General features: G+C 34.2%; 1 protein-coding gene across 2 annotated transcripts in view; it reads right to left on the reverse strand.

The window, feature by feature from the left end:
- LOC107668648 (peroxisome proliferator-activated receptor alpha-like) overlaps positions 1–22,512 on the reverse strand; it is a 54,885-nt gene extending 32,373 nt beyond the window's left edge. Inside the window, exon 1 of one of the 2 annotated variants that reach the window (XM_016460592.1) lies at positions 22,336–22,512. The gene's annotated coding sequence lies outside the window, so the exon portion shown is untranslated. Of the gene's footprint in view, positions 1–8,641; positions 9,076–22,335 lie in introns of those variants that run through there. The other variant, XM_016460593.1, reaches the window with a different exon arrangement.
- Between the last annotated feature and the right edge of the window lie 596 nt (positions 22,513–23,108).

Here is a 23,108-nt window from a genome sequence, read left to right on the forward strand (position 1 = left end):
GCTACATTATCTTTCTCAACAAGGAGCTGGTAACATCATTGTTTCTAAAGGAATTAAAGCCACAGCTTTACTGTTAATAAAGAAACGTGGCAAATCGGTGGTAATTCATACATACACAGCCTCTCTCGCTCTCTCTCTCTCTCTCTCTCTCTCTCTCTCATAAATGACCACTTGATGAGTTACACTTTTCTGAGAATAGAATATTGAAGTGGAGATCGCTAAACTGCAAGCTAACCGCTGTTTTCAGAAAGCAAGCGCGTTTATCCACAGTGGAGAGAGAGCGCGTGCACAGGGTTGCCAGGTTGACAAAGATAAGTAACACTTATTTCCGTATTGTGCAAGTGGGAAGTTTCGGGGTTTGCGTCTCTTTATATCAGTCAACCCCGGTTGTGTTCCTCTGCGGCCAGATTAAACCTTGTTGTAGCCTATATATTATGCTCTATTCATTTTTTTTAGAAACCTCGCACTTCTGCTCAATTTTAAACGTTGTTCTTGTATTCAAAATAAGCGCGGTCCACTGCTGCACACGTGCCACAATATCGATACAGGGACAGCTGTATCGTCAAATCTATCTATCGTCAAATCTCTGTGACGATACATCGTCGTATCGATGTATCGAACACAGCACTACAGTACACACACATATATTATGTAAACAAAAACATTTATTTTGGATGCGATTAATCGCGATTAATCATTTGACAGCACTAAATATTATAATTACATTTTATTTATACATTTATTTATATATTTATATTTAGCATTTTTATTATTTTTAACATTAAATTAACATTTAATTTAACATTAAATACATTTTTAACATTAAATTAACATTTCATTTTTGTAATATTAATATTTTTATTTTGTAATAAATATATTTTTGAATTAATATTTAAATATTGTAATATTTTTATAGCATTTGTATTAGTTTTTTATCATTAATAATTTTATATTTTTATCTGAAGTTTTTTTATTTTTTTTACAAATATTTCTATTTAGCTTTAATTTCAGCTTTAGTTTGAGTAATTTTATTATCACAACTTTTATTTTTTAATTTCACAAGAATATGAAAATGAATTTCTTGATTTTTTTTTTTTACGATAGTTACAGTCACGCACCAGTGTTATTTTATTATTTATATACTATTAGGGATGTGATAATATTGTGAAATAGTTCACAATTGTTACAGAGGAGGCTCCCTTACCGCCTCCTCCGCACCACCAGAGGGAACCGTCTCCCGAATATTAGACATTCCCATTTGGACTCCAAATCCCATCACCCCTCATGCCTGGGACTGATTAATCATCCACACCTGCACCTCATATACACACACACATATAAACCACTCACACACACAGACTCTCTGCGAAGTCTTGATTTGCCCTGGCTGTCATTTCCGAGCGTTATACCCGTGTTTGATTTTCTGTGCATCTGTTATTGGACTGTTTCCAGTTACTCTGATTGTTATCTGCCTGCCCCGACTTGGATTGTTTCCCCTGGACTCTGATTGCTTGCCGCCTGCCCCGATCTCTCGCCTGGTACTCGACTCTGTCTCAGCCTTGTCTCTGCTGTTCTACCTTGCCGGTATTTGACCTTGTATTGTCTGACCAATCTAATAAAAGCTGCAAATGGATCCGCATGCTTCTGACTCGTCACAATAGAAGACTTCGCCAAACAGCGATCCAGCAGCGGTCGTGCAACTATCTTCAGAGCTAGCGACACAGGCTTCACAGCTCGTTATGCACCAACACCAGCTCAACCGGCTTACGACTTTAACCGAGGAGCTGGTCAAAGCACTGCAAGGGCTCAACCTAGCGTCACCCGCAACCGCCTCTCAGCAGCCGCCCACTCACAGTAACCCTCCACCATCTCAGACACCCCCAATCAGTCCACGACTCGCTTTCCCCGAAAAATTTGATGGTGAACCTGCCAGATGCAAGGGCTTCCTACTCCAGTGCTCGCTATTTGTTAGCCAACAGCCCTCACTGTACCCCACAGACTCTAGCCGCATTGCATTCGTTTGCGCATTACTCACTGGGAAGGCACTGGAGTGGGTCACCGCTGTCTGGAGGATGGATGGTTCGTCATTTCCCACCTTCAATGCATTCCTGTAACATTTTCGCGATGTTTTCGAACATCCGGCCGAGGGGATGAGTGCGGGCGTTCAACTGTTAACTCTCTCGCAGGGGAGAAAGACAGCTGCCGAGTACGCTCTGTCCTTTCGAACCCTCGCGGCTCAGACTACATGGGTCGAGGACACGCTAAAGCTCTTGTTTCGGAGGGGATTGAATTTAGAGCTTCAATCAGAGCTGGCCTGCCGGGATGAGGGAAGGAGTTTGAGTGAGTTCATTGAACTCGCTATCCAGATTGACAATCTGATCCGCTCTCGACGCTCCACTCGAGCCATGCCCCGTTACATGCCTGAAACCAAATATGGTTAAGTTCACCCAAAATAGCCTTATCTAAACGTCTGAGTTGTGTCTGCTTGACACAGAGAGAAAATCAATGAGCAAAACAAGGCTGCAGGAGCTGCGAGCTGAAAAGAGACTTAGTCAATATCTTCCAAGCATCGTTAAGCTTTTACTCACATGCTACTATAGCTGTATTTTAAGGTCGTGTGAGGTTTCCTGAACTCATGACACAATGGAAGTGCAAACTAGAGTTCATCTCAAGGTTACTTGATCACATGACTTCAGAGCAAGTTTATAAATTACACACGTACAAAAAATCAAAGCGGTACAGTAATAATTTCTAAAATACAAGTGTACTGAATAAAGCAAACTTGTTACTATAAACTTTAACATGTAAGTTTATAAGATAGTATGAAAAACATATACTGGAGAACTACCTCAAAGAAGCCTATATTTGGGAAAAGTATTTAATAGGCAACTCTATTAAAAGAGTAAACACAATTACAAGCCAAATATACTTTCATATTATACTTTTCTTAAGTGTATCTTAATCAAAAGAGTACAAGTAAACCAAATATACTTAAACTTTTCGGTATACTTGTGAGTACAGGCTAGGGCTGCACGATAAACCGCATGCGATATTTAACGCGCATCTTATCAGTAAAGCCGGTTCTGTAATCAGCGGTAAATCTCCATCACCTGCGGACTTTCACATTGAGCAGCATTAACTACACAGAGCCATACCGCTGATTACAGAACCGGCTTTACTGATAAGATGCGCGTTAAATATCGCATGCGATTTATCGTGCAGCCCTAGTACAGGCCAAGTATTCTTTCTTAATATTTTTCAGAAGTATATCTTAAGAGAAAGATTTAGTATAAGTATAGGTCAAATATACTCAGACTTTTCTTTATACTTGTCGGTATAAAAGAAGTATACTTAGAGTACTTTTCTGTATATTCATCAATATAGGCCAAGTACATTTAAAATACTTAAAAATACTTTTCTGAAGTATATCTCGATCAAAATATTCTGTGCAAGCACAGGTCAAATATACTCAGACTTTTCTTTATACTTGACAGTACAAGCCAAGTATACTTAGAGTACTTTTCTGTATATTCACCAAAATAGGACAAGTATACTTAGAATAATTAATAAAAGTATATCTCGATCAAAATATTCTGTGCAAGTAGAGGCCAAATATACTCAGACTTTTCTTTATATTTGTCAGTATAAGCCAAGAATACTTAGAGTACTTTTCAGACTTTTCTTTATACTTTTCAGTATAAGCCAAGTATACTTAGAGTACTTTTATGTATATTTATCAAAATAGGACAAGTACACTTAAAATACTTAAAAATACTTTTCTGAAGTATATCTCGATCAAATATTCTGTGCAAGTAGAGGCCAAATATACTCTGACTTTTCTTTGTACTTGCCAGTGTAATCCAAGTATACTTAGAATAATTAATAAAAGTATATTTCGATCAAAAGATTTAGTATAAGTAGAGGCCAAATATACTCAGACTTTTCTTTATACTTGTCAGTATTAATGAAGTGTACTTAAAGTACTTTTCTGTATATTCATCAATATAGGCCAAGTACTCTTAAAATACTTAATACTTTTCTGAAGTATACCTCGATCAAAATATTTAGTGCAAATACACTTAGACTTTTCTTTATACTTGTCAGTATAAACCAAGTATACTTAGAATACTTAATCTTTTGGTGGAGATTAAGAAAAATATTACTAAGTACAAGTATAGACCAAATATACAGTACTCAGTATAGTTACTGTATAGTTGTCAGTATAAACCAAGTGTACTTAGAATACTTAATCTTTTGGTGGAGATTAAGAAAAATATTACTAAGTACAAGTATAGACCAAATATACAGTACTCAGTATAGTTACTGTATAGTTGCCAGTATAAACCAAGTATACTTAGAATACTTAATCTTTTGGTGGAGATTAAGATAAATATGACTAAGTACAAGTATAGACCAAATATACAGTACTCAGTATAGTTACTGTATAGTTGTCAGTATAAACCAAGTATACTTCGAATACTTAATCTTTTGGTGGAGATTAAGATAAATATTACTAAGTACAAGTATAGACCAAATATACAGTACTCAGTATAGTTACTGTATAGTTGTCAGTATAAACCAAGTATACTTCGAATACTTAATCTTTTGGTGGAGATTAAGATAAATATTACTAAGTACAAGTATAGACCAAATATACAGCACTCAGTTTAGTTACTGTATAGTTGTCAGTATAAACCAAGTATACTTCGAATACTTTATCTTTTGGTGGAGATTAAGAAAAATATTACTAAGTACAAGTATAGACCAAATATACAGTACTCAGTTTAGTTACTGTATAGTTGTCAGTATAAGCCAAGTATACTTAGAATACTCAATCTTTTGGTGGAGATTAAGAAAAATATTACTAAGTACAAGTATAGACCAAATATACAGTACTCAGTATAGTTACTGTATAGTTGTCAGTATAAACCAAGTATACTTAGAATACTTAAATCTTTTGGTGGAGATTAAGAAAAATATTACTAAGTACAAGTATAGACCAAATATACAGTACTCAGTATAGTTACTGTATAGTTGTCAGTATAAACCAAGTATACTTAGAATACTTAATAAAAGTATATCTCGATCAAACGATTAAGAACTTAAAAGGTAGACTGAAAGCATACTCTCTAATTGTATGTACTTATCAGAGATACACGTATAAGTATACTTGGCTTACTGACAAGTATACAGAAAAGTCTGAGTATATTTGACCTATTACTCAGTATAAGCCAAGTATACGTAAGTAAATCTCAGATACTCTCATACTCTCTTATTTATTTATTTATTTTTAAAGTATACAAATAACAAACTTTAATAAACTTATTTTTTATAAGGGTAGAGTTTCTGAATATGTCTCAACAATATTTCAAACTGTGCTCAGAGTTGCTCAAGATGCCAAAGTCTGAAATCAAGTCAATATGAAACATTTCCCATCAAATGATGTGAGCTTCTCTAGATATTCATTTTACAGCTCTAGACTCTTACTGGGTGACAAATAGTGACTCATTTGGGGCTGTTCCTCTCCTGAGGAATTTTAGGAGAAACATCCGAAACGAAGTTCATACTGAAAGTCATATTGTCTTCTAAAGTACAGGTCCAAGAATAAATGGTATTTCCATGGTATTTTTTGCATCTAAATACAGAGATTTAGACTAAAGGAAAACCTGAGATTGAAGGAGCTGGAAGTGACAGTCATGCTTGACTGACACGATCGTATGTGACAATAACAAAGATAGAAATAGACAGACAGAAACTCATTCACTCACACTGAAGAGCGACAGCAAGAAAGAGGGAAAAAACACTCTGAAGATGGGAAACAATGAGCCAGAGAAGGAGGAGGACAAATACAGCAGACCTTTGTGTCTGTCGGGGGTCAAAGAGGGACACGGCGCTCTCAGTCAGAGACATTCAAGGTCATCGACCTACAATGAGGTCAGAGACGGACCGAAATCTTACAAAAATGTAAAAAAAAAAAAAAACTCAAAAGAAGTAAAGGTCAAAATACAGACAGAATCAGGGTACCTGTAGTTATAAAAATGGATTTTACTATATAATTTTTTGCAAATTTTGGATTAATAGATCAAAAGTAGGGTCGAGAATCTATAGTACACTGTAACCAAATCACAAAATGGATAGATAGATAGATAGATAGATAGATAGATAGATAGATAGATAGATAGATAGATAGGATAGATTTAGAAAAATTTAGACAAAACACAGAATTTATGAAAACATTTCATATTATTGTAAACATTTTAATAAATTATTAATTTGTTAAAGTTTTATAAATTAAATTGTTTAGACATGGTTTTTGATTACTAAAATGTAATTAATCTATTAAAACTGAATCCATAAAAATGAAATGGAAAACACAGAATTTGGGAAAAATAAAATGGAATTTGGGAAAAAATTGAACAGATTTCATAGGGCCCTAAAATATATATATATTTTTTTTTACTTTTAATAAATTGCTAAATTGTATCAGTTTACTAAAATGTAACTACAATTTAACCATTAAAATAGAACTCAGAAAAATTTTAACAGAAAAAATGGAATTTGGGCAAAAAAACAAACCTCCTAAATGACGGTCCATGAAATGTTCTTTCCACAGTAACATATAATCCAGGTGGAGACCCTAAGTGAATAAAACCTGTGACCACTCTTTAAGTCCCGCCTTAAAAACCAATCCTATCTTGCATGGCAACTGTTGCCGCACCCCATATTGTCAAGCTGTTTCTTGGAATGGAGTGCTTGCATCCAGCAAAGAAACAGTATACTACTTTTTTTTAAATTAAGTATATGCAATATGCAATGCTAAACGTTTCAAACGGTACCGTGCAAACTGTGCTTTCTATTAAAATCGTGCAACAACACTGTGCACAACGTACGTTTTCTACAACTGAACTGTTCTATTTATACTCATAAACCACAGAGCGCTTGAACACCAATTGCCTAAATGCATCAAAAACAAACAAAAAAATGTATCAGCCAACCAATCAGCTGCATCAGAATAAATAATTTTCCGCTGCATAATTATGTAACTCTTGTGCAAATAAACAAAGGTCCTGTATCTAATGCGAGCTGGTTGAATGCGTGCCGCTCCATGTTTAGCACCTACTCGTATCGTGATGACAAGCCACTGAACACGCTGCATCGCCCCAGCCAGGACACGCTGTTCCCTGCACTCGTCTCAGCCTGAGACAGAGAGAGAGCAGCCAGTGGTCACAGACCGCAGGCGATACGCCAGGGCATTTCCAATGCGCCCTGGCAGCCGCGAGAGGTACATGTGTACAGTATTCATCGAGCTGGACAGTGCAACGATATGGCATGTACAGTTCTCCAGGGGCGGCGACCCTTCGGTTTCCATTCTAGATCAGTGGATGCTATCAAAACATTTATAATTATTTCCGTCTAGCTATTTTTTCCCAATGTCCACTTTTCAACTGTTAGACTATCAGATCATAACTGTTTCTGCTTGGCTAATTAACAGACGTGTAAGCTTCTCCTTGTGTCAATTACGAAATCTATTGAAAACTTTGGAAAATAATAATAAACGTTTTTAATTCTCAGTAAATATTTTTAAAACAGTAAATCAAATACTATTAAACTGTGTTAATTACATCTACTTTCCTGTATCAGCCTCGGCTACTGTAAAAATGAATAATAATATCAATAAATATTAAAACAATAATATTTAGAATATATGCATGTAATCTTAAAGGTACAGTAGCAAACTCAGCCATATATAATAACAATAATAAGTACTAAAATAAGAATTAAACATAATAAATATATTTGACAATGAAAAATGCCAGTTTCAGAGTTTGCACTTGACCTGCTTCATTAACCGACCTGTAGAAAATATGAATGCACACAATAATAATCTTTATACAAGCAACGAAAATATTGATTCAATATGGGTGGAAAAAATATATAAATTATATATGACTGTAATTTGCATGTGTGATTGCTTCAGTCCAAGTCTAGATTATTCTTATTTTATTAACACTGAGATACTATTATACTATTACTACGAATATATACTATTATTTAGTTTGAATTTAGTTTTTATTTTAATATTTTTCACTTTCATTTTAATTTACAAATTTTGGTCGTGCATTTTTTTATTTTTTAAATTTTTATATTTAATTTTTTTTTATATATGTCTTCATAGTTTTTATACATTTTTATTTCTATTTTAATTATCTTAGTACATCAAGTTAAACTACATGAAAATGAGAAACATTTCCTTGGCAACTAGATGAAATAAAACAAGTTTAAGGTTTTTTTTATATTTTATTTTATTTTATTTAAAGTAACAAAATGTTTTTTTTTTTTATGGTTTTAGTTTTAGTTAATTATAATCCCTGCACAAGATCAAGGAAAACTCCTGTTTTTAATGGCACAATCCCTTTAAATAGCAAGAAACACATCATATTCAATAACAAAAGTTCACAACAAACATGATGGGTTAGTTATGAGGAGTTATGGATTAGCTATTAGCTTGATGACAGAGTTTCGGACGGCCAAGGACGATCTTAGTGAATCAATGACAACCCCTGCCTACAGAATTATTAACAGAGCGGATTAAAGCCGAGTTATAGAGCAGCACAGACAGTAATACGTTACATACACTTACAGTCTGTGTGAATGAAGTGTCCTGGAAGTCATCAATGCATGTTCAATTAAAGAGCACTAGCTGAATATCAGCAAAAAACATGTGCATGTGCAAAACCACAACAAAACCACACCTCCCTCTCGAGTTTATACACGTGATCTGATTTAATGTTTGTGTGTCTTTATGCACGGAAAGTACTAATCGTCCAGAAGGGCTCAGTGGCGAATGCTTCCCGCGCCTGCCATTCGTGTCTTGTTTCAAGTTGCAATTCAACACACGCCGTGACCTCCAGCATGGGTTGGGGGTGGATGAGGGGCGAGGCTGTCAACAAAACCCAGTGACATCTGGATGGCACACTTCTCACGGTCACATTAAGAACATCGTCACGTGGGAGCGTGAAGATCTGAAAGCCACAAGTCATTCTTAGTAGGGATGCTCCGATCAGGATTTTTGCCGCCGATACTGAGTACCGATTTCTTGTCATGGTGATCGGCCGATACCGATGCCGATTCTGATGCTTCAAGCTTTATATAGACGGTTTCAATGGGCGCACGCGCCTGGCCCGAAGTTAACTTACGATCTGTGTTTGTTTATCAGTCTGGCTATGGCACCGGCTACAAACGCAGTTAAAGTTAAGGTGATGAGATAGCATTAATAACATTTCCACACCGGCGATGGCATGACTGCGGCATCATGTATGTCGTCACGCGTTGACGTCATCAAATTGCGATCGGTTCCTGAGATCGGCCAAGTAGGTGAGTACCGATCGAGTCATAAAATATGATTATCGGCCGATACCGATCTCCGGCCGATCGATCGGAGCATCCCTAATTCTTAGACAGTTTAAAAGCACTGAAATGACTGAAAAGTGACTTTGTCTGAGTGGAATCGGGTCACATGAACATTAGAAATGACAGCTCTTCATTTACTCATGTTCAGTGATGGACCAGTGTTTTAATGCGTATAGGTTAACACAGTAGTTCTCGAATATTCGAAAAAACGAATATTAGAATGTTTGTTTATTTAAATGAGGTTTAACGAAAAATATGTTATTTTTTAATAATCAAGTTTTTGTCGCCATTTCTGAACAAGCTTATGATTAGGCATTATACGGGCTGCACGATTATGACAAAAATCATAATTGTCGATTATTCCCTTGAAATTGTAATTGCGATTATTAATTACGATTATCACAATTTACATTGAATTATATTTATGCCATTGTTTAATGCAACTGCATGCCGTATTTTTATATGAAAATAAACAAGCTGAAAACACTCTAACTGAAAAACTTTGTGCTTTTCTATAGTATTAAGCCTCAAATGTCAACAATACATCGGATTGGTTTCTTCTTTAAATGATAAAAAAGTAAAAATATGAATTGTATTATAATGTTATACTAAAACTAAAATTAAAATAATGGGAAAAACCCTTAAGATAACATGTAGAAAGAAAAAAACGCATCTTAAGCACATAGAATAACATAAGTGGACTTTGAACGATTAATTGCCGCTTTGAACGATTACATAATTGTGGCATCCATAATTGTAATCGCGATTAGAAATTCGATTAATTGTGCAGCCCTACAACAATGTTCTACAACATGGTTACGTTATATCTCAAGGTTTTCTTTTAGTTGAAAACGTGTGTAAAGAAAAATATATATATGAAGAACAAAAGCATTCAAGCTCAAGCGCAAACGGAAAAAATAAAGCAGACGGTGCCAATTATAAGTCTATTTTGACTTGGACAAGTAAGCAAGCTACTCATAACACCGCAGCAACTGCAGAGCTGTGCAATTAATCGAAATGCAGTTTCGATTTCAATGTCGTCCTCCAAGGATTATGAAAACACGATAATCAAGATAAAACGATTATTGCACCCCATTCTGCCCCCTTTCCAGCGGTGCGCTTTCGCTCCTCCATAAAAGCCTGCAAATCAGTAAAATCATGTAACGTGACTTTCGCAAAATGGGACGTGCTTGATTTATCAAAGTTTATTAGATTTATTCATGTTTTTAAAAGCTTCTCGGGAGGCTTTCTGTGCATGCGCTCAGAGACGGAACAGAACACGTAAAGTCAACTTTTAATTTAAGGTGCCTAAACGGTCAAATACATGCAAAAATGTGTCAAAATGCGGCGCTTGGTGATTATTCACATAAACCATCGTCAGTTATGTAATAAGTGAACGTAAACAGTTGAGAATGAAAATACGTGCGTAACAGTAAATTGGATCCTTGCAGCTCTTAAAGTGACAGCAGCCTAATATTCCTGCTGCTGACTGTGTGCTTAATATTAATCAAACAACAACAAAACAGAGAAAATCACTCACTACTCTTGACTGAAGGACTTTTGTAGCTTTAATAAAAAACAAAAGAAGTTTAATTCTTACAGTGAAGACTATGCTGTTTTATTTTACATTCAGTTATTTAATTTCTGTAATAGGCTGTTAGCTGAATACTTTAGATTTGAATAAAAAACTTAAAGCACAGTTTGTTTCATTTGTATCTTTTTTATATTGTATTTGTCCTTTGCTTTGCTTTTTTTATTACTGGCATTTAATTATTTTCAATTAAACAGTCAGACTTTTTTTGTTTTTTACTAATATTAGTTACCCTAGTATTCTGCTGTGGTATTGAGAATTGTGAAATTTCTCTAAATCTCTAAATGTCTCTAAAATGTAGATGTCATAGCAACCTTATTTACAGAAAATATATATTTGATATATATTGCTATCTTTAAATAAATCACTCGTATAAAGTTTTGGTCATGCGGCCCACTCATAATCGTGTTAAATAATCATGATTACAATATTGACTAAAATAATTGTGATTATGATTTTTGCCATAATCGAGCAGCCCTTACTCAAAACACCTTAACAACTGCATAGCAACAGGAAAAATCGACTCAAAGCACCTTCAGATCTGATGATTTCTGATCTTCAGAAATCATTCTAATATGCTGATTTGCTGCTCAAGAAACATTTCTGATTATTATCAATGTTGAAAACAGTTGTGCTGCTTTATATTTTTGTAGAAATCGTGATACATTTGTTTCAGGATTTTTTGAACAGCATTTATTTGAAATAGACATTTGTAGCATTATAAATGTCTTTACTGTCACTTTTGATCAGTTTAATGCATCCAAACCTTTGAAGGGTAGTGTACATGCTCTCCCTGAAAGCCTTTAAGACGTTGATGTTAACATTTAAGTAGACACAGTCAGGTGGTTAGGACAGAAAAACTGGTCGGTCCAACCTGAAAATCCTGTTTTAGGAAAATAAGCAGCGGGGGGACGGATAGAGCGAGAACATTCCCCTTCTCTCACTGAATAACTAGCAAGAATGGTCTGATTAACAGTCTCAGATTCCAAACGAGTCGGACAAAGACCCTGAGAGAGAGACACGGCGAGACATTAGCATTTTACTAAGACTATTTTTGAGCGTGACAAAAACATTGCAGAGAGGCAGACAGAAGCAGCACAACATGTTCGGACATGAGAGGAAATCTGTGATGATTACCTTAAAGACACTCAACCTAACTAATGGAGGCTAATTTGGCTTACCTTGTTCCTTATCATGTGGCTTTTCTGAAATATGTGATTTAAACATTCAGGGTGCAAATATTTTTGCATATTTAATGCTAAACTAACCATTAGCCGTTAGATTTCTTACATACAGTATCTGTGCATATTGCATCACATTGAATTTTCTTTCTTCTCAGATAATAAAATGCAACTCAAATCAATAGTTCACATCCATCTGGTAAGCAGCTGTACAATAAGCAGGATCATTTTCAGTCAGTTGGTCATTTTGCGCAATATAAACTCCTTCAGGGTAATAACCCTTCCAACTTTGCGTTTATTTAGTGTTTATGACCGTCTGACTGTATATTAACTCTTACATATTTGACACTGCAACCAGAATTACAAATGAATCCTGGTTAGTCAGGTTTTGAGTTTCACACTGCAAGTTGGTAAACTCTGGGTTAACGCTCTTATTAGATCAAAACATCAATGGTTTAAATCATCGATGGTCCCTACAAACTAGCGTGCTGCATTTGGTTACGTCTCATGCGACAGCTTAAAAATTCCATGGAATTGTGTTGCACGGAAGACACAACATAAGGGTGAGTAAATAATCACGGAATTTCAACAGTTCTGAGTATTTTCTGTAAATACAGTTTGCAAAGACTACAGTTGCACAACACTAAAACACTCCACAGATGTCATGGCAGATACAGCCGAAAACCTACAGCAACATGCAGATCAACACAACACAAGGTGAACTCCAAGACCCTCGCAGAACGTCCGGTTATGCAACTTCATGGGGGGTTGGTGCTGCGAGCAGTGTGTCTGCTTGAGTAATTTAAGCACGGGCCCCGCAGCGAGAATCGGACAGTCTGGTTTGTGTCCAGGGGCCTGCTGCAATAGCAATGAATTGCAAGTTACATCTTAGCAAAAATGACAAATGTGACCCTGGAGCACAAGGGTAAATTTTTCGAAATTGAGATTTATGCATCATATGAAAGCTGAATAAATAGCTTTCCATTGATGTATGGTTTGTTAGGATAGGACCATATTTGGCCGAGATACAACTACTTGAAAATCTGCACAAAAAAAAATCAGAATATTGAGAAAATCATCTTTAAAGTTGTCCAAATGAAGTTCTTAGCAATGCATATTACTAATCAAAAATTAAGTTTTGATATATTTACGGTAGGAAATTTACAAAATATCTTCATAGAACATGATCTTTACTCGGTTTTAGTTTTAGCTATTTCAGTACTTCACGTTAAACTAAATGAAAATGAGAAATGTTGCCTTGGCAACCAGCCAATTTTGTAAAATATTTTTAATAGATTTTTTTATATTTTATTTTAAAATGTATTTTATTTAAAGGAATGAAAATGTTTTTTATGGTTTTAGTTTTAATTAAAGACTGTAAAATGTACTTTGTTTTCCGTACAGCTTCGAAAAATCTTTTTTTACAGTGTAGCCTATTTAAAAAATCGTATTCAAAATAAGCTACATAGCAAAAGTATAATTACTTTTTTTTTTTTTTGGAGTGATATATGACTTTTTTGTCATTAACCTACAATTAAACACGGATTAACCTAAAAATTCAAACACAGCCTGGTTGACAAAATTGTCTTGTTTTTATTTGTTCTCTACTAATATTAATAATTCATTCATTACTAATATTAATAATGTCATATGAAAGTTTATAGTACTCCATAGTAGTCAACACATACCATAGTATTAACATGGTAAAAAAAACACAATTCCAGACCCTGATTAAGACTCAAACAGTCATAAAAAAACATAAAGTGAGAACTGAGCCGCTAATACACACAGTAACTACACCTGTGATATTATGTAACTCTCTTTCACCACAGGAGCAAAAATCTCCAGACTGCTATAATGTCAACAAAATGATCTGATGTGCTCAGAAAAGCCTGGTTAGTTTTGGAAAACTGCTGTGTGATTTTAGACAGAGAGAAATCAAGCTCTGGTCAGTCACAGCACATGCAGCTCTTAAATCTATAACCACATGATCTGAAACTACATATCACAACCAGAAACCCATCAGGCATGAAGGACACTGGGACAAAACAAATGCTGCATGTTGTTAAGGCACTAATGCTCTGTCCACCTGCTCAGAAATATAATATTCTATGAAAAGGACTAAAGAAATAGGAAAAATGATTAAATAAATATAGTATACAAAGAGAAAATAAATAAATATAATATGAATAAATATAATGTATTTTATAATATAATAAACATATAACAATAAATATAAGAAATCGAATATATAATATTAATAAGACTGCTTTTGTGCTCCAGGGACACATATAATGCAGCTTGTTGGAATTACCACAATTACGAGTTTCCGATTTGCTCACATCTTTGTCAAACTCAACTAGAACATTGTGACAAAGTAAAGACAACCAAAAGCATCGCATTAAGCAACTAAGTGCTAGTTTTCAAAGAGCTTAGTACTTTTTTATGCTTTAAGTCTTGCATAAGGAATAAACGGAGCAATCAAACTGCGTACAAACTACTAAACCCCAATGTGAACTTTAAATCCCAATAAGTGGTGCGAAATGAAAACGGTCCGAATTGTGACTACAGTGTAAAAAAAAAAAAATATATATATATATATAATTTGAAGGAAAAACAGTACTTCAAACCTAACTATAACATTAATAAAACATTAAAGAACCCTAAATGTAATCCAAATGCCTTTTGACGTCACATGATTTGACACGATGAGGAACACACCCAAATTTTAGTCGTTATTTGCTGGGAAAACAGGTATTTTTCTGTTAAAATGCAACGCTCATGACTAAACCTACTGGCTTTGCTCACGCAGGCTATAACAACTTCTCAAAAAAAATAAAAAAATAATAATAATATTTTTTTTGTTTTGATGTTCCTGGTCAAAAAAAAAAGGCTAGCCTACAAAAAACTGCTTAGAAATTTCTTGCAATGCTTTATTATTACCAAATACCAGATTCAATCTTTTTATTAACTTGCTTTCTTGCAATGAGCACAGGTTTTGTACTTCTTTTTGGAACTGACTGATCGTAGGCCTCGTTGATTTGAGCTTATGCGCCTCAGTTTTTGAGTGAGCTGCCAAAACTATTCAAAAATAATGCTTTTTTCACTCAAAAGCTGAAGAGAATATAGAGTACTATTGTTGAGTTCTAATTTAATTGCAACCTGAAGAATTGGCAGTGCAACCCAACCCAGATTTCTACGATCAGAAAATTGTGAGTCATTATAAACTGAGACGGAAAAACTCCAACAACATTTATGTAGTTGGTGAATCGGAGACAGATCTGGGTCAAATTACGGAGAGATTTGAGTTTACTGGGACTTTCTTGAGACAGCACTACTTTTGCTTGCCACAGTAGAGCTTAAAAACAAGTGGACGAATAAATGAAGATGTTCTGATTTGGGTCAATACTAACTATTCATTGAGCAGTCATCACTTAATTTGGGTTAGAATCAAAAAAATCACTTACACTGGGACCAAAGACACCAATATCATAGCGATTATCTATGAGATGTATTTCTAAACTCTAATGAATCAGTCCATGGCCATTTATCATGCAATAAACTCTTTATTGCAGCTCTGCTAACACATTAAAAGCATAAGCAATCTGTCAGATAACACTGCAACCGGCTTTATCGTGTTGAATATTTGAAGAAGGTGCCCTTAACACTGCAGATGTGCTGTGAGAAAGCAGTTTAGAGAAAATAACACCAGGCCCGGGAGAAAAACAGCGCAGTAAACGCAGATTAGAGGAAACCTGCAGGACGCTGAGATGGTCTCGTAAATTCATGCTCAGCTGATGCAGCAAAAAGTGGTCAGTCTCTGGCAAAAATATGATTCAATGACAATACTATGTACTAAATTATCATACGGTGTCTGACGGGATGTAACGGGACCATTACAAAAAAGTTCTGTGGTGGTGCATTAATGGTATCCGATGGGAATCCTCAATTATTAACAAATTCATAAATCATGGTATTTACATAATATTACAAGGTAGTCGAAGAATACAACAGCAAAAAAAAACTACACTGAAAAAAAAAAATTGGTAGAAACAAATTGCTAGTAAATTTCAGAATTAATTACAAAGGATTGGCAAGTAACATTTAATTCATTTTGAAGTAAAGTGTTATTTTAGTATCATTGAAATACTATTATACATTTCATTCATATTTTGAATTTGTTTTTATTTTTATATTTTCTGATTTCATTTTAATTCGAGTTAAATGTTTAGTAATCTTGTTGTGTTTTTGCTATTTTTTATATTTTATTATATATATATATATATATATATATATATATATATAATATTAAAACTAATAATAGTAATAATAAACACTAATTTATAGTAACAGTTTTACATATTCTATGAAAAGAAGTAAAGAAATAGTAAAACATTATTATTAATAATATTAATATATTACCAAAACACAATGTAGAATGTAATATAATAAAATAAACAACAATAAATATTAGAAAATGCATCTAAAAGATTAGATTAAAACACAAATACAGAGTAACAGAGCAAACTAGAATAGAAAATAACTAAAGAGTAGAATAAAACAAAGCAGAAAAGAACATAACATGACTGACTAGATATAACAGAACAACAGAATAGAATAGAATAGAATAGAATAGACTAGAATAGAACAGAACTGAACAGAATAGACTAGACTAGAATAGACTAGAATAGATTAGATCATAACAGAATAAAATAGACTAGAATAGAACAGAACTGAACTGAACAGAATAGAAGACTAGAATAGAGCATAACAGAATAAAATAGACTGGAACAGAACAGAACTGAACAGAATAGACTAGACTAGAATAGATTAGAATAGATTAGATCGTAACACAATAAAATAGACTAGAATAGACTAGAACTGAACAGAACTGAACAGAATAGACTAGACTAAAATAGACTACAATAGATTAGATCATAACAGAATAAAATAGACTAGAATAGAACAGAACTGAACAGAATAGACTAGACTAGAATAGATTAGAATAGATTAGATCGTAACACAATAAAATAGACTAGAATAGACTAGAACTGAACAGAACTGAACAGAATAGACTAGACTAAAATAGACTAGAATAGAGCATAACAGAATAAAATAGACTAGAATAGAACAGAACAGAACAGAATAGACTAGACTAGAATAGAACAGAACTGAACAGAACTGAACAGAATAGACTAGAATAGAGCATAACAGAATAAAATAGACTAGAATAGAACAGACCTGAACAGAATAGACTAGACTAGAATAGACTAGAATAGAGCATAACAGAATAAAATAGACTAGAATAGAACAGACCTGAACAGAATAGACTAGACTAGAATAGACTAGAATAGAGCATAACAGAATAAAATAGACTAGAATAGAACAGACCTGAACAGAATAGACTAGACTAGAATAGACTAGAATAGAGCATAACAGAATAAAATAGACTAGAATAGAACAGACCTGAACAGAATAGACTAGACTAGAATAGACTAGAATAGAGCATAACAGAATAAAATAGACTAGAATAGAACAGACCTGAACAGAATAGACTAGACTAGAATAGACTAGAATAGAGCATAACAGAATAAAATAGACTAGAATAGAACAGACCTGAACAGAATAGACTAGACTAGAATAGACTAGAATAGAGCATAACAGAATAAAATAGACTAGAATAGAACAGACCTGAACAGAATAGACTAGACTAGAATAGACTAGAATAGAGCATAACAGAATAAAATAGACTAGAATAGAACAGACCTGAACAGAATAGACTAGACTAGAATAGACTAGAATAGAGCATAACAGAATAAAATAGACTAGAATAGAACAGACCTGAACAGAATAGACTAGACTAGAATAGACTAGAATAGAGCATAACAGAATAAAATAGACTAGAATAGAACAGACCTGAACAGAATAGACTAGACTAGAATAGACTAGAATAGAGCATAACAGAATAAAATAGACTAGAATAGAACAGACCTGAACAGAATAGACTAGACTAGAATAGACTAGAATAGAGCATAACAGAATAAAATAGACTAGAATAGAACAGACCTGAACAGAATAGACTAGACTAGAATAGACTAGAATAGAGCATAACAGAATAAAATAGACTAGAATAGAACAGACCTGAACAGAATAGACTAGACTAGAATAGACTAGAATAGAGCATAACAGAATAAAATAGACTAGAATAGAACAGACCTGAACAGAATAGACTAGACTAGAATAGACTAGAATAGAGCATAACAGAATAAAATAGACTAGAATAGAACAGACCTGAACAGAATAGACTAGACTAGAATAGACTAGAATAGAGCATAACAGAATAAAATAGACTAGAATAGAACAGACCTGAACAGAATAGACTAGACTAGAATAGACTAGAATAGAGCATAACAGAATAAAATAGACTAGAATAGAACAGACCTGAACAGAATAGACTAGACTAGAATAGACTAGAATAGAGCATAACAGAATAAAATAGACTAGAATAGAACAGACCTGAACAGAATAGACTAGACTAGAATAGACTAGAATAGAGCATAACAGAATAAAATAGACTAGAATAGAACAGACCTGAACAGAATAGACTAGACTAGAATAGACTAGAATAGAGCATAACAGAATAAAATAGACTAGAATAGAACAGACCTGAACAGAATAGACTAGACTAGAATAGACTAGAATAGAGCATAACAGAATAAAATAGACTAGAATAGAACAGACCTGAACAGAATAGACTAGACTAGAATAGACTAGAATAGAGCATAACAGAATAAAATAGACTAGAATAGAACAGACCTGAACAGAATAGACTAGACTAGAATAGACTAGAATAGAGCATAACAGAATAAAATAGACTAGAATAGAACAGACCTGAACAGAATAGACTAGACTAGAATAGACTAGAATAGAGCATAACAGAATAAAATAGACTAGAATAGAACAGACCTGAACAGAATAGACTAGACTAGAATAGACTAGAATAGAGCATAACAGAATAAAATAGACTAGAATAGAACAGACCTGAACAGAATAGACTAGACTAGAATAGACTAGAATAGAGCATAACAGAATAAAATAGACTAGAATAGAACAGACCTGAACAGAATAGACTAGACTAGAATAGACTAGAATAGAGCATAACAGAATAAAATAGACTAGAATAGAACAGACCTGAACAGAATAGACTAGACTAGAATAGACTAGAATAGAGCATAACAGAATAAAATAGACTAGAATAGAACAGACCTGAACAGAATAGACTAGACTAGAATAGACTAGAATAGAGCATAACAGAATAAAATAGACTAGAATAGAACAGACCTGAACAGAATAGACTAGACTAGAATAGACTAGAATAGAGCATAACAGAATAAAATAGACTAGAATAGAACAGACCTGAACAGAATAGACTAGACTAGAATAGACTAGAATAGAGCATAACAGAATAAAATAGACTAGAATAGAACAGACCTGAACAGAATAGACTAGACTAGAATAGACTAGAATAGAGCATAACAGAATAAAATAGACTAGAATAGAACAGACCTGAACAGAATAGACTAGACTAGAATAGACTAGAATAGAGCATAACAGAATAAAATAGACTAGAATAGAACAGACCTGAACAGAATAGACTAGACTAGAATAGACTAGAATAGAGCATAACAGAATAAAATAGACTAGAATAGAACAGACCTGAACAGAATAGACTAGACTAGAATAGACTAGAATAGAGCATAACAGAATAAAATAGACTAGAATAGAACAGACCTGAACAGAATAGACTAGACTAGAATAGACTAGAATAGAGCATAACAGAATAAAATAGACTAGAATAGAACAGACCTGAACAGAATAGACTAGACTAGAATAGACTAGAATAGAGCATAACAGAATAAAATAGACTAGAATAGAACAGACCTGAACAGAATAGACTAGACTAGAATAGACTAGAATAGAGCATAACAGAATAAAATAGACTAGAATAGAACAGACCTGAACAGAATAGACTAGACTAGAATAGACTAGAATAGAGCATAACAGAATAAAATAGACTAGAATAGAACAGACCTGAACAGAATAGACTAGACTAGAATAGACTAGAATAGAGCATAACAGAATAAAATAGACTAGAATAGAACAGACCTGAACAGAATAGACTAGACTAGAATAGACTAGAATAGAGCATAACAGAATAAAATAGACTAGAATAGAACAGACCTGAACAGAATAGACTAGACTAGAATAGACTAGAATAGAGCATAACAGAATAAAATAGACTAGAATAGAACAGACCTGAACAGAATAGACTAGACTAGAATAGACTAGAATAGAGCATAACAGAATAAAATAGACTAGAATAGAACAGACCTGAACAGAATAGACTAGACTAGAATAGACTAGAATAGAGCATAACAGAATAAAATAGACTAGAATAGAACAGACCTGAACAGAATAGACTAGACTAGAATAGACTAGAATAGAGCATAACAGAATAAAATAGACTAGAATAGAACAGACCTGAACAGAATAGACTAGACTAGAATAGACTAGAATAGAGCATAACAGAATAAAATAGACTAGAATAGAACAGACCTGAACAGAATAGACTAGACTAGAATAGACTAGAATAGAGCATAACAGAATAAAATAGACTAGAATAGAACAGACCTGAACAGAATAGACTAGACTAGAATAGACTAGAATAGAGCATAACAGAATAAAATAGACTAGAATAGAACAGACCTGAACAGAATAGACTAGACTAGAATAGACTAGAATAGAGCATAACAGAATAAAATAGACTAGAATAGAACAGACCTGAACAGAATAGACTAGACTAGAATAGACTAGAATAGAGCATAACAGAATAAAATAGACTAGAATAGAACAGACCTGAACAGAATAGACTAGACTAGAATAGACTAGAATAGAGCATAACAGAATAAAATAGACTAGAATAGAACAGACCTGAACAGAATAGACTAGACTAGAATAGACTAGAATAGAGCATAACAGAATAAAATAGACTAGAATAGAACAGACCTGAACAGAATAGACTAGACTAGAATAGACTAGAATAGAGCATAACAGAATAAAATAGACTAGAATAGAACAGACCTGAACAGAATAGACTAGACTAGAATAGACTAGAATAGAGCATAACAGAATAAAATAGACTAGAATAGAACAGACCTGAACAGAATAGACTAGACTAGAATAGACTAGAATAGAGCATAACAGAATAAAATAGACTAGAATAGAACAGACCTGAACAGAATAGACTAGACTAGAATAGACTAGAATAGAGCATAACAGAATAAAATAGACTAGAATAGAACAGACCTGAACAGAATAGACTAGACTAGAATAGACTAGAATAGAGCATAACAGAATAAAATAGACTAGAATAGAACAGACCTGAACAGAATAGACTAGACTAGAATAGACTAGAATAGAGCATAACAGAATAAAATAGACTAGAATAGAACAGACCTGAACAGAATAGACTAGACTAGAATAGACTAGAATAGAGCATAACAGAATAAAATAGACTAGAATAGAACAGACCTGAACAGAATAGACTAGACTAGAATAGACTAGAATAGAGCATAACAGAATAAAATAGACTAGAATAGAACAGACCTGAACAGAATAGACTAGACTAGAATAGACTAGAATAGAGCATAACAGAATAAAATAGACTAGAATAGAACAGACCTGAACAGAATAGACTAGACTAGAATAGACTAGAATAGAGCATAACAGAATAAAATAGACTAGAATAGAACAGACCTGAACAGAATAGACTAGACTAGAATAGACTAGAATAGAGCATAACAGAATAAAATAGACTAGAATAGAACAGAATAGAACAGAACTGAACAGAATAGACTAGACTAGAATAGAGCATAACGGAATAAAATAGACTAGAATAGAACAGAACTGAACAGACTAGACTAGAATAGAGCAGAACAGAATAAAATAGACTAGAATAGAACAGAATATAACCGAACAGAACAGAACTGAACAGAATAGACTAGACTAGACTAGACTAGACTAGAATAGAATGGAGCAGTAAGAGGGAGCGCAGGATCTTCACTTCACACAACAACACAAACACCGAGTCACCTTTAACTTGCTGCAGCCAGCGCTCGTCAAACATCGCGTCTCGGGGCGTCAGTGAGCCGATGGCGGTGCTGTCAGCGCGATCACTGCAGCGGAACAGCTTTTATATCATTTCTATAAACGCGTACTCTCCGCTGACGCGCGTCGCGACTCCGCCGCTGTCAAACTGCAGCCGCAGCTCTCGCGCGCCGCCCGGAAACGGCGTCATGACGCACAGGCGATCACGCGGACGCACGAACACACCCCCTGACACACCTCAGCGCGCGGCCAATCAGAGCGCAGGATGCAATACAGTAACGCAATGATTGCCAGGGGCACTGCTGCATGTCCGTCGAGAGATTACAGTAATATTCAGAGCACATACTGTACACTCATCATCCTGTACGCTTAAACAGTGACAGTAATGCAATGCAGGGAATAAAAACACAAGACAAATGCAATGCAGTTATAGATACAAATCTCTGCAAGATCAAAACGATTATTGCAATGCAATGCAAATAAGCCTATTTAATATATAGAAAATGCAATATTAAAATAACACAATTCCAACAATTTTTCATCCAGCATATATGTATAGCATAAATAAAGTTAATTATTATTTTATTAGTAGGCTACATCTTTAACAGTGTAATTAGATTACTGTACTAATTACTGTAGCCTACCAATTACACTCTCTCGCGCTACTTGTTACTACTTTCTAACTCCTATCAACCTCGATCAGCTGAACAAGACAAGGACAGAAGTGAAATTACATAAATTATTCTTGAACTGAGCAG

Source organism: Sinocyclocheilus anshuiensis, unplaced genomic scaffold, assembly GCF_001515605.1.
Source record: "Sinocyclocheilus anshuiensis isolate Anshui unplaced genomic scaffold, SAMN03320099.WGS_v1.1 scaffold2477, whole genome shotgun sequence".
Classification (NCBI taxonomy): Eukaryota; Metazoa; Chordata; class Actinopteri; order Cypriniformes; family Cyprinidae; genus Sinocyclocheilus; species Sinocyclocheilus anshuiensis.